Here is a 10,830-nt window from a genome sequence, read left to right as displayed (position 1 = left end):
AAGCTATTTATAAAGGAAAAAACAATTGTGTTGGTGTGTGAAGTCGATGTGGGACAGAAATAGACACCCACCCCCACTCACTCTTTCTTTTTCTTCCTTCCTAGCCTCCTCCACTCTATCTTTCTGCGTTTGCTCCTTTTGTTTTGTTTGAACTTTGAAGTATTGCCCAATCCCACATCGTTTTCTTAAGGCAACCTCCCATTTTTTTTATCCATTATAAAAGGCTTCCAAATATCAATATTATTGCTCACAAAATATCATTAAATATAAGTTAATTAATTATATCGGGCCGGGCCGGGCCTTTCAAGGGCCTCAAAACAAAGCCCAAGCCCTGCTCATAATTTATCGGGCCGGGCTAAGCCCGCCCAATGTGTCGGTCCGGGTAAGCCCATAGTTTAAAAAATGGGGCCGGGTTCGGTTGGCCTATCGGGCCCGGGCTTTATTTCCAGGCCTAGGTCGTACCATATGATTGGACAATTTTAATTCTACTTTGGATTCATCTTCTTCATCCCAAAACAAAATTACTACTGTTACTTTTACCACCATTCAACTTATCATGCTATTTTCACACATACATAAACAAACTAGTTTAACCTCGCCTTGCTGTTTCTTATAAAATAAATTATTCACTAATGATTTTCTTATTATTTTCCTATATTAGTTGAAAATCAACATGGATCTTTATGATGACAAGCTCTTTTGCCGCTACTGCGATGGGTTCTCGAGCCATGATCCTGAAGCACTACTAGACCACATGATTGAAAGTCACAAGTTCGCACATGAGGTCCAGGGTCTAAAGGCAGAAGACAATGGCAACAAGTGCATCATCTGTGCATCTAACAAGAATTCCAAGACGTTCACCAGCCATAATGCCTCGGAAAGCCACATGGATAGGGTACATCATGGCTGGGAAACTTCATACCCGAATTGTCAAAAGAAGAACTGCAATAGGGTATTTCTGACCCAGGAAGAGTATGAGTCTCACAAGCCCACTTGTGGGAAAAAGTGAAACTAGGTTTTTAATATATTATTATGCTTTATATATATAGATTAATATTTTGAGAACTCTCATTTTGGGCACTCTTTTTCCTTAGGGTTGTAGCCATTGGTTATCTGAAAAGGTTTTAATGAGGCCGTATGTAATTTTTTATTATTAATATATTTTTAATTATATAATCCACCCTGATATTGAGAGAGAGAGAGAGAGAGAGAGAGAGAGAGAGAGAGAGAGAGAGAGAGAGATAGAGAGCAATGACACTGAGTTAATTAATCCACGGTACAATAAGGCACAACATTTCCATGCACGTAATCCACCCTAAATGGGCCCAATTTGAAAGTAAAAGGCCCATCTAATTTATCTTTTGGGCTATATCAATAATTGAATGGGCTTTATTGCAAATACAAGAGAAGAGAAATGATGTGGGCGGGTTATATCATCTTTTGGGCTATGTCACCTTTTGGGCTTCATTATTGAATTCTAAACTTGTTCAGGCGCCAACAACCTCAGACAAGAGTCATGGGGAAGTATCTGATATGGACACTAAATGATGAGCACAAAATTAATACAAGTTTTATCCTTAAATTTATATTTGTTAGTATTTTCTTTTGTTTTATATAAATCTATTAAAGTATTTTTATTGTTTCTTTCCAATCTTTGTTTTTATATTTAATGAGTGGTTGTTTGTAGATATTAAGTGTCTTCCACCAATAGCATGTTGAGGAAAAGAAGTAAGTAATGTGTTGCAAGAAGAAAGTAAAGGATGAGAAGAAATATGTGCAGCCAAAGCCAAGGAAATTTGCTCGAGACAACTTGTGCAGCAGCAAATGCAATTGAAGATAAAACAAATGAAAAGAAGAAGCAATCAATTGCATGAATATACTCTAGGACATGCATGCAAAGCTTCCATCATTGAAGAAATAAAGAAAGAATGAATAAACAATGAAGGAGAAGTTCAAATTGACTACTTGCAACCAATGAATGCAAAGAAGAATGATGATGCTTGAGTTGTTATCTAGCTACAATTTGAGGAAAGTTGCTGCAGTTTTTATGAGAAGATACGATAGATGAGCAAGTGGAGCAATTGATAAGAAGACTCAAAGATCTTTGTGAAAACCAAAGTCAAGGAACTAGGCCAAGATTAAGGAATATATTTGAAAATGATGGGTACTTATTTGAAATGATAAAAGCTTGGAGTAAAGAAGCAAGTGGAGAGTGGTGTGGAGAAATTCAAGAGTGATACCCGACAATGAGAAGAAGGAAAGTATGGAAATGCATGACAAAGTGTTCAAGTGGAAGAAAGTTTTGAAGAATTTAGATAAGGAGTCATCATCACAATGAATTAATTAAAGGAAGCAACTTGGCAATTGGTTTGATGGCAAGTGGAAGACATATTAAAATCATGAATATTGCTCCCATCCTCCTATAAATAGATGGAGCTACGGCATTGTAAAACTACACCAAGCTCCACAATCTTGAGCTTTTTCTCTTTTCCCTCCATATTTCTAAGTCTTAAATTCTGTTTTTAGTTTTATTTTATTATGGGGAACTAACTCCCTAGCTAGGGCTAGGGAGGAAACTTTTAATATAAGTGTGTAATTTTTATTAGTTTGATCCAAACTTAAGCTTTAATGTGAATTTGTAGTTTTTGTTCAAATGGAATTTGTAGTTTTCTTTTTAATTAATTGATGAATGTTTGATAATCTATTTCATGGGTTCAATCATGTTTTTCCCATAGTGTAGTAAAAACTTTCATGCTTTTAAAAGAGAAGAGAATTACTAAAGATTAATAGAATTTTGATGAAGATTATTTTTTGATAGTTTGTTGCCAATGGTACAAGTTATGCTTAGAATACTTCTAAAGGAAATTAAAAAGAGCTTTAATTATTTTGAACAACTACAATGGAAAATATTTTGTGGATCAAATTATTAAGAGTTGCATGCTTATGTTAAAAGTGGAAACCCAATGCCTTAGTGTTTTAATCAATTAAATTTTCTCCAAATCAAATCTTGCATAAATCTACCTCTCAATCACACTTGTTCTTTTTCATCTCTGTTATTTTCTTTACACTGCTCTCTGTGGATACGACACTCGGACTTCCGAGCTACACTACTATACGATACTATCTCCTTTGATTTTTGTAAAAGTGGTACGAACAAATTGGCGCCGTTGCCGGGGAGCGGCTTGTCAAAGAGTGCAGAGATCCCCTTGGTCAAAGGTTTGCTGGTTATGTGAAATTCTTCACATCTGGTACACTCTTTCCAAACTTATCTCATTGTTAATATATATTTGTATTTGTATTTTTTGTTTATCTATTTATTTTCTTTATGCGACCTAGAGATCATCTAGGAAGGTTTGTCAAAAAGTCTGAAACTGTTAATTTAGAACATTCTGCTTCAACTTCTTCAACTGAAAATTCCAACAAATCTGAAAGCATGGCAGCAATTGTGAATGATGAACAAGAAATTGCGAATAATGAACAAGAAATTAATGCTCATATTGAAAATAATGAGATTGAGAATAATGAAATGAGAGAAGTAGTTGCACCTAGAACTTTAGAGACATTTTTGCATCCTATTCGTGCACCAAATCCGTCATGCATCATGTTTCCACCTAACATGCCAAATTATGATTTCAAACCTGGAATGATTCAACTGCTTCCCATTTTTCATGGCATGGAAAGTGAAAATCCTTATGTGCATGTTAGGGAATTTGAAGAGGCTATTGGCACTTTTTACAATGTTCAACTTGATAGGCTTAATTTCATAAGGTTGAAATTTTTTCCTTTTTCCTTAAAAGAAAAGGCTAAAAGTTGGTTGTATTCATTAAGGGCTAGATCCATAGGTTCTTGGGGGGAAATGACTCAAGCATTTTTTAACAAGTATTTTCCTAATCACAAGACGATTGCTCTTAAGAAAAGAATCTCAAATTTCTCTCAAAAGGAAAATGAAACTTTGTATCAAACTTGGGAAAAATTTAAAGAGCTTTTGAATTTGTGCCCACACCATGGTTTTGAAAATTGGCGTCTTGCTAGTTATATCTATGAGGGACTTCTCCCTCGTGATCGCCAATTTGTTGAGTCAATGTGTAATGGAAATTTTATGCAAAAAGACCCTGATGATGCCCTAGAATTTTTGGATGAAATTGCTGAAAAAGCTCATCAATGGACTGTCCCCAGTCCAGTTGAGACCACTGATCGGTCAAGAATTGCCACATCTTCTACTAATAAAGGAATTTATCAATTAAAAGAAGATGATGATTGGAAATTAAAATTTGAGGTTTTGACTAAAGAGATAGCTGCTTTGAAAACGGAAAAATCAAATTTGCCTCAACCTGTTTTTCAAGCTGATGTTAATCAAGTATGTGATTCTTGTTATGAGATTGGTCATACTGTTAAAAATTGCCCAATTTTTCAGGAAATGAAAGGAGCTTATGAGGAGCGTTGTGCTGCTGTTGGAAACTTCAAACAACAATATTCTCCTTTTTCCAACACTTACAATCCAGCGACAAGGAATCATCCAAATTTTCGTTGGAGCAATGATTCACAACCTCAGGTAAGTGAGAGAAATTCTTTCAATCATCAATTTCCTACAACTAATACATTTAATGCTAGACCATCTTTGAGCGATACTCTTCAAGCATTTATGCAGGAACAACAGAAGCAAAATCAAAGGTATGATACCTTGTTTGGTCAAATGGTTGATGAAAATAAAGAAATTAAAAGCCAAATTTCTAAATTGACAAATTCTTTTGCAATAAATGAAAAAGGGAAATTTCCTTCTCAAACTCAACCAAATCCAAAAAATGTTAATTTGTGTGAAACCTCAATTGAACATGCTAAGTCTGTCATTGCTCTTAAAAGTGGTAAAATAATTGATACAACACCTTCACCAAAGGAAGTTGAAAAATCTAAGAATAATGATGAACTAAACAAGTCCAAATTGAGTGAATTAAATGAAAATAATTTTCCTGCTCCTTTTCCCCAAGCTTTAAATCCTCCAAAGAAATTGAATCAAAATCATGAAATTTTGGATGTTTTTAAAGAAGTCAAAGTTAATATTCCTCTGTTAGATGCTATTAAACAGATTCCTTCTTATGCTAAATTTTTAAAAGATCTGTGCACATTTAAAAGAAAGCATCAGGTGAAGAAAACTGCATTTTTGACTGAACATGTGAGTGCATTGTTGCAACATAAGGTCCCTCCTAAATACAAAGATCCAGGAAGTCCCACTCTTTCATGTGTAATTGGAAAAAATTACATCAATTGTGCTTTGCTTGATTTGGGGGCTAGTGTAAATTTGTTGCCATATTCAGTGTATTTGCAGTTAGGTCTTGGTGAATTGAAGCCCACAACAATGAAGTTGCAACTTGCTGATCGTTCTGTACGAGTGCCGAGAGGGGTAATTGAGGATGTATTGGTCCAAGTGGACAAATTTTACTACCCTGTTGACTTTGTTGTTTTGGATACACAACCTGTTTTGCATTCTGAAAATGAAATTCCTGTCATTTTAGGACGTCCCTTCCTTGCTACATGTGATGCACACATCAGTTGTAGGAGTGGGATAATGAAACTCAGTTTTGGTAACATGACATTGGAAATTAACATTTTTAATGTTTTCAGGAAACCTTATGAAGATGATGAATGTGGAGTGGTGAACTTGATTAAAGTTCTTGTACAGGATCAATTTGAGAAGACTAGTATTTCTGAACCTTTTGAGACTCTTTTATTGAATTCTAAAGAATCCGAATTACTTGAGGAGCCAGAAATTGCTTATCTTAATTCGTTGTTTAATTCCTTACAGGCTGATAAATGGACTCCAAGGTTTGAGAAGCTTCCACCTCGAAAGGAAAAGACATTGCCATCAAATGTGGAAGTTCCTAATCTAGAATTGAAGCCTTTACCCATGGGACTTAAACATGCCTTCTTGGGGTCCAACAACACTTTTCCAGTGGTAATATCTTCTGAACTTGACTCTTTGCAAGAAGGTAAGTTACTTAATGTGTTGAATTCTCACAGATCTGCCATTGGTTGGACTCTTGCTGACATTAAGGGAATTAGTCCTCTTGTTTGTACTCATAAAATATTTTTAGAGGATGAAGCCAAGTCTTCTAGGGAGGCACAACGTAGGTTAAACCCAATCATGAAAGATGTTGTTAAAACTGAGGTGTTAAAATTAATAGATGCAGGTATTATTTATTCCATCTCTGATAGTAAATGGGTAAGTCCTACTCAAGTTGTACCTAAGAAATCTGGCATAACTGTGGTTGAAAATGATAAAAATGAATTGATACCTACTAGAGTGGTTTCAAGTTGGCGTATGTGCATTGATTATAGAAAGCTGAATTCTGCAACTAGAAAAGACCATTTCCCTTTACCTTTTATTGATCAAATCTTAGAAAGGGTAGCCGGTCATGAATTTTATTGCTTCTTAGATGGATACTCAGGTTATTATCAAATTGAAATTGCCATTGAAGATCAAGAAAAAACTACTTTTACATGTCCTTTTGGTACTTTTGCTTTTCGTAGAATGCCTTTCGGATTATGTAATGCTCCAGCTACTTTTCAAAGATGCATGATCAGTATTTTCAGTGATATGGTTGAGCAATTTCTTGAAGTTTTCATGGATGATATATCTGTTTTTGGTGATTCTTTTGATAATTGCTTGAGTAATTTGGAAAAAGTATTGGTTCGATGCCAAGAGAAAAACTTTGTTTTAAATTGGGAGAAGTGTCATTTTATGGTTTCTTCTGGAATTGTTCTTGGTCATATTGTTTCATCTAAAGGAATTGCAGTGGATAAAGCTAAAATTGAATTGATTTCAAAATTGCCAGTTCCAAAAACTGTTAAAGATGTCAGATCATTTTTAGGTCATGCTGGTTTTTATAGGAGATTTATTCAGAATTTTAGTGCAATATCTAGACCCTTGTGTAATCTCCTATTAAAAGATTGTAAATTTGAGTGGTCTGATTCATGTCAAAAGGCTTTTGAGAAATTAATTAAAATGCTCACATCTGCTCCAATTATGCAACCACCTGACTGGACTTTACCTTTTGAAATTATGTGTGATGCTAGTGATTACGCGGTTGGAGCTGTTTTGGGGCAAAGAAAGGATAAGAAGCCACATGTCATACATTATGCAAGCAGAACCTTGAACAGTGCTCAGATGAATTATTCTACAACTGAAAAAGAACTCCTTGCTGTGGTATTTGCTTTGGATAAGTTTCGTTCTTATATAGTTGGATCACCTATTGTTATTTTCACTGACCATGCAGCTTTAAAATACCTTTTTGAAAAAAAAGATGCTAAAGCTCGACTGATTAGGTGGATCCTACTACTTCAAGAATTTGACATCACAATCAAAGATAAAAAGGGAGTAGAAAATGTAGTGGCTGATCATTTGTCTAGATTGAGTTTTGAGGATATCATTGAAACATTGCCAATTAATGATTCTTTTCCAGATGAGCAATTATTTGCTATTTCAGAATTACCTTGGTTTGCTAACATTGTTAATTTTCTTGCTACAGGTAAAATTCCATCTGATTGGACTGCTCAAGACAAGAGGAAATTTCTTACAGAGGTTCGAAATTTCTTTTGGGATGACCCTTATCTGTTTAAATATTGCCCTGATCAGATCATTAGAAGGTGTGTACCTGATAATGAAATCCATGCAGTAATTTCTTTTTGTCATAATGAAGCATGTGGCGGTCATTTTTCTGTAAAGAAAACCGCTGCAAAAATTTTGCAGTGTGGATTCTATTGGCCTACGCTTTTTAAAGACACTAATTCTTTTTGTCGAACTTGTGACCGTTGTCAAAAGTTGGGGGCAATTACCCGTAGAAACATGATGCCTTTGAACCCAATTTTGGTAATTGAAATATTTGATTGTTGGGGCATTGATTTTATGGGTCCTTTCCCTATTTCTTTTGGATATCTTTATATCTTGGTCGGTATTGATTATGTTTCTAAATGGGTAGAGGCTGTTCCTTGTCGACATAATGATCATAAAACTGTTTTGCGGTTTTTAAAAGAAAATATTTTCGCAAGATTTGGAACACCTCGAGCTATTATAAGTGATGGGGGAAAACACTTTTGTAATAAACCTTTTGAGGCTTTAATGAAAAAATATGGTGTCACTCATAAAGTCGCTACCCCATATCACCCACAAACAAGCGGTCAAGTTGAACTTGCTAATCGGGAGATAAAACAAATTTTGGAAAAAACTGTGAGTCCTAACCGTAAAGATTGGTCTTTGAGATTAATTGATGCTTTATGGGCATACCGTACAGCATACAAATCCCCCTTAGGGATGTCACCTTACAGACTTGTCTACGGTAAGGCTTGTCATTTACCAGTTGAACTTGAACATAAGGCATATTGGGCAATTAAAATGTTTAATTTTGGTTTAAATGATGCAAGTTCAAATAGGAAGCTTCAGTTGAGTGAGTTGGCAGAATTAAGGAATGATGCTTACGAAAACTCTCGAATTTACAAAGAGAAAATGAAGGTTTTTCATGATAGAAATATTTTGAGGAAAAACTTTGAACCATCACAGAAAGTTCTCTTATATAATTCGAGATTGCATATTTTTCCTGGTAAACTTCGTTCCAGATGGACAGGTCCATTTGTGGTCACAAGAGTTTTTCCTTTTGGAGCAGTGGAGATTGAGGATCCAAAAAATGGTAATGTTTTTAAAGTTAATGGTCAACGTCTTAAACCATTTTTGGATAATTTTGTTATGCAGGATGACACGATTCACTTGGAGAATCCTGTTTATCAGGATTGAATTCTCAGACTATCTTTAGTTTCGTATTTATTATTTATTTGTGCTATTTATGTTTTTTTAGATATTCATAAGCTGTAGAAATTACCCACACAAAAAAAAAAAAAAAAAAAAAAGATTTTTCATATGATCTGACTTTTGGTAACTCCAGTGAGTGTCTTCGTCAATACAGTGTCTAGGAGTTCTATAGGCGACACCTTTGGTGTTTAAGAAGTTTGGGTTTTAAGCGGGACCATTGTGACCCCTCCAACCTTCCCGGATCCCCTGGCTGTGTTTTCTGAGGCCCTTAACTGGTCATCCGTGAGTTGCTTGTATATTTGTGTTTTTAAAATAAGTTATTTTTTACAAAGTGTTAAAAATAAAAAAATAATTTTAAAAAAAAAAAAACAATATAATTTTTGCTTATTTCTTTGTGTGGTTATTTTTGTATTTTTTTTATGACTGTTTATTTTGTATTTGTATAGATTTTAGTTTTCTTTTTGTGTGTTTTATTTTATTTTGGTCTTTATTTCTTTTTGCTTGGATTTTATTTATTTATTATTTTTGTCTTTCATTCTGTACGGGATAAATACCAAAGGGATTGACACGCATATTTTCCAGGTATTATCTTTCTATTTAAGTACTGTAAAAAAATAAAAATAAAAATAATAAATAAATAAATAAACAGATCGGAACCCGATCTCCAACTAAGGCAATTCTGAATTTCTTGTTTCTCTTTGCTTTTATTACTGTAATTCTTTCTTTCTTTCTTTTACTTGTTTATGTATTTAATTTGTTGTTAAGTTTGGGAAGTAGATTGCTTCTTGATTGCACACACGGAAATTTGGCTCGAATACTTATTCATTTCATAAACATGTGATTACATACATAGACGTGAAAATGCATACATATATTTAAAAATCACATGTTTCTTCCCAGATATTGAGCCACCTGAGGCATCATACTAATTGCCTCTATTTTCTCTTATTTGTAGAATCTGCAAAAGCTCTGCATGATCATTGTTTCTCTTCCACAGTGCTTCTACTTGCTGGTTGGCACAGTAGAGCCGCTTTTGCAAATCCGCCACCTGAGCCTTCAAAGAGGCTACTTCCTCGGTCAGAACTGCGCACTCTCGCGTCCTCCCCAGTAATCTTATGCCCAGATTTGTGGAGGAGGTTGCGTGGAGAACAGTTAAATCATGAGACTCCTCCACCGCGGCCTTGTCTGACCTCTGTGTCATGTACAGATGATCTGCCGGTGTGAGTCTCCTAACAGTCATCCCTCCTGGCAGCACTACTCTTCTCGGCATTGCCTCAGCAAAGTTTGAGGCCGAGCCATGATGATATGTGGAGTTTGGGAAGACGGATTGAGGAGGAGCACTTACTTGAGCCACTGATGGCGCAAGGGCCAACTCTAGATTCAAATCATCGAGGGAAGTGGGTGAGGTTGCCATTGTGATTTGTGTTTCTTGCTTATTGATGTTTTACTCTGAGTTTTCAGGATGAAACACAGACGCAAGCTCAACTCCACAGAGACGGGTTAAATAGACTTCGGCTTCTGCGTTTGTTTCTCTCGGATTCCCTAACGTTTTGCAGCCGCGTGTTTTTAGAGGGGAGACAATTTTTTTTCTTTTACCTTCATGTTTTTTACTTTCACTTTCACTTTCACTTTCCGTGTTTTCTGCTTAATTATTGAACGCTGTCTCTGCACGCCGACACATCCCTTCCTTCTTTTATCCGTGACCTTCCCTTTCCAGTTTTTGTTTTTGTTTTTCTATATATATATATATATTTTTAAAATTTTGGAAATGTGTTTATTTTTCTTTTTCTTTTATAACTTAGTTTATTTTCTTTCCGAAAAAAAAAAAAAATAAAATAAAATTTTGGGCTTTCGTTTGGATTGGGTTTTCAATTGATTTGGAGGTTCCAATGGGCTGGACTTCTTCGTCTTTTGGGTTTCGGTTTGCGTAGAACTGTTTGTTAGGGTTTACTGTTTTGTTTGGTTATTTTTGTTTTCCTTTATTTTTATTTTTATTTTTTTTTATTTTTGCAACTAAATTATAATTTTAATTC

The 10,830-nt window shown here is 35.0% G+C and overlaps 1 non-coding gene across 1 annotated transcript; it reads right to left on the bottom strand.

Annotated features, from left to right (window-relative positions):
- Window positions 1-3,904: 3,904 nt before the first annotated feature.
- LOC148293404 (small nucleolar RNA R71) lies at window positions 3,905-4,011 on the bottom strand. Its single transcript, XR_015825937.1, has one exon. It is a non-coding gene; the product is annotated as a small nucleolar RNA R71 (small nucleolar RNA).
- Window positions 4,012-10,830: the final 6,819 nt, after the last annotated feature.

This window comes from Prunus avium, chromosome 7, assembly GCF_965620075.1.
Source record: "Prunus avium chromosome 7, drPruAviu1.hap1.1, whole genome shotgun sequence".
NCBI classification, from domain to species: domain Eukaryota; kingdom Viridiplantae; phylum Streptophyta; class Magnoliopsida; order Rosales; family Rosaceae; genus Prunus; species Prunus avium.
Note: the sequence above shows the minus strand (reverse complement) of the source record. Positions and strands in the feature narration are given on the sequence as shown.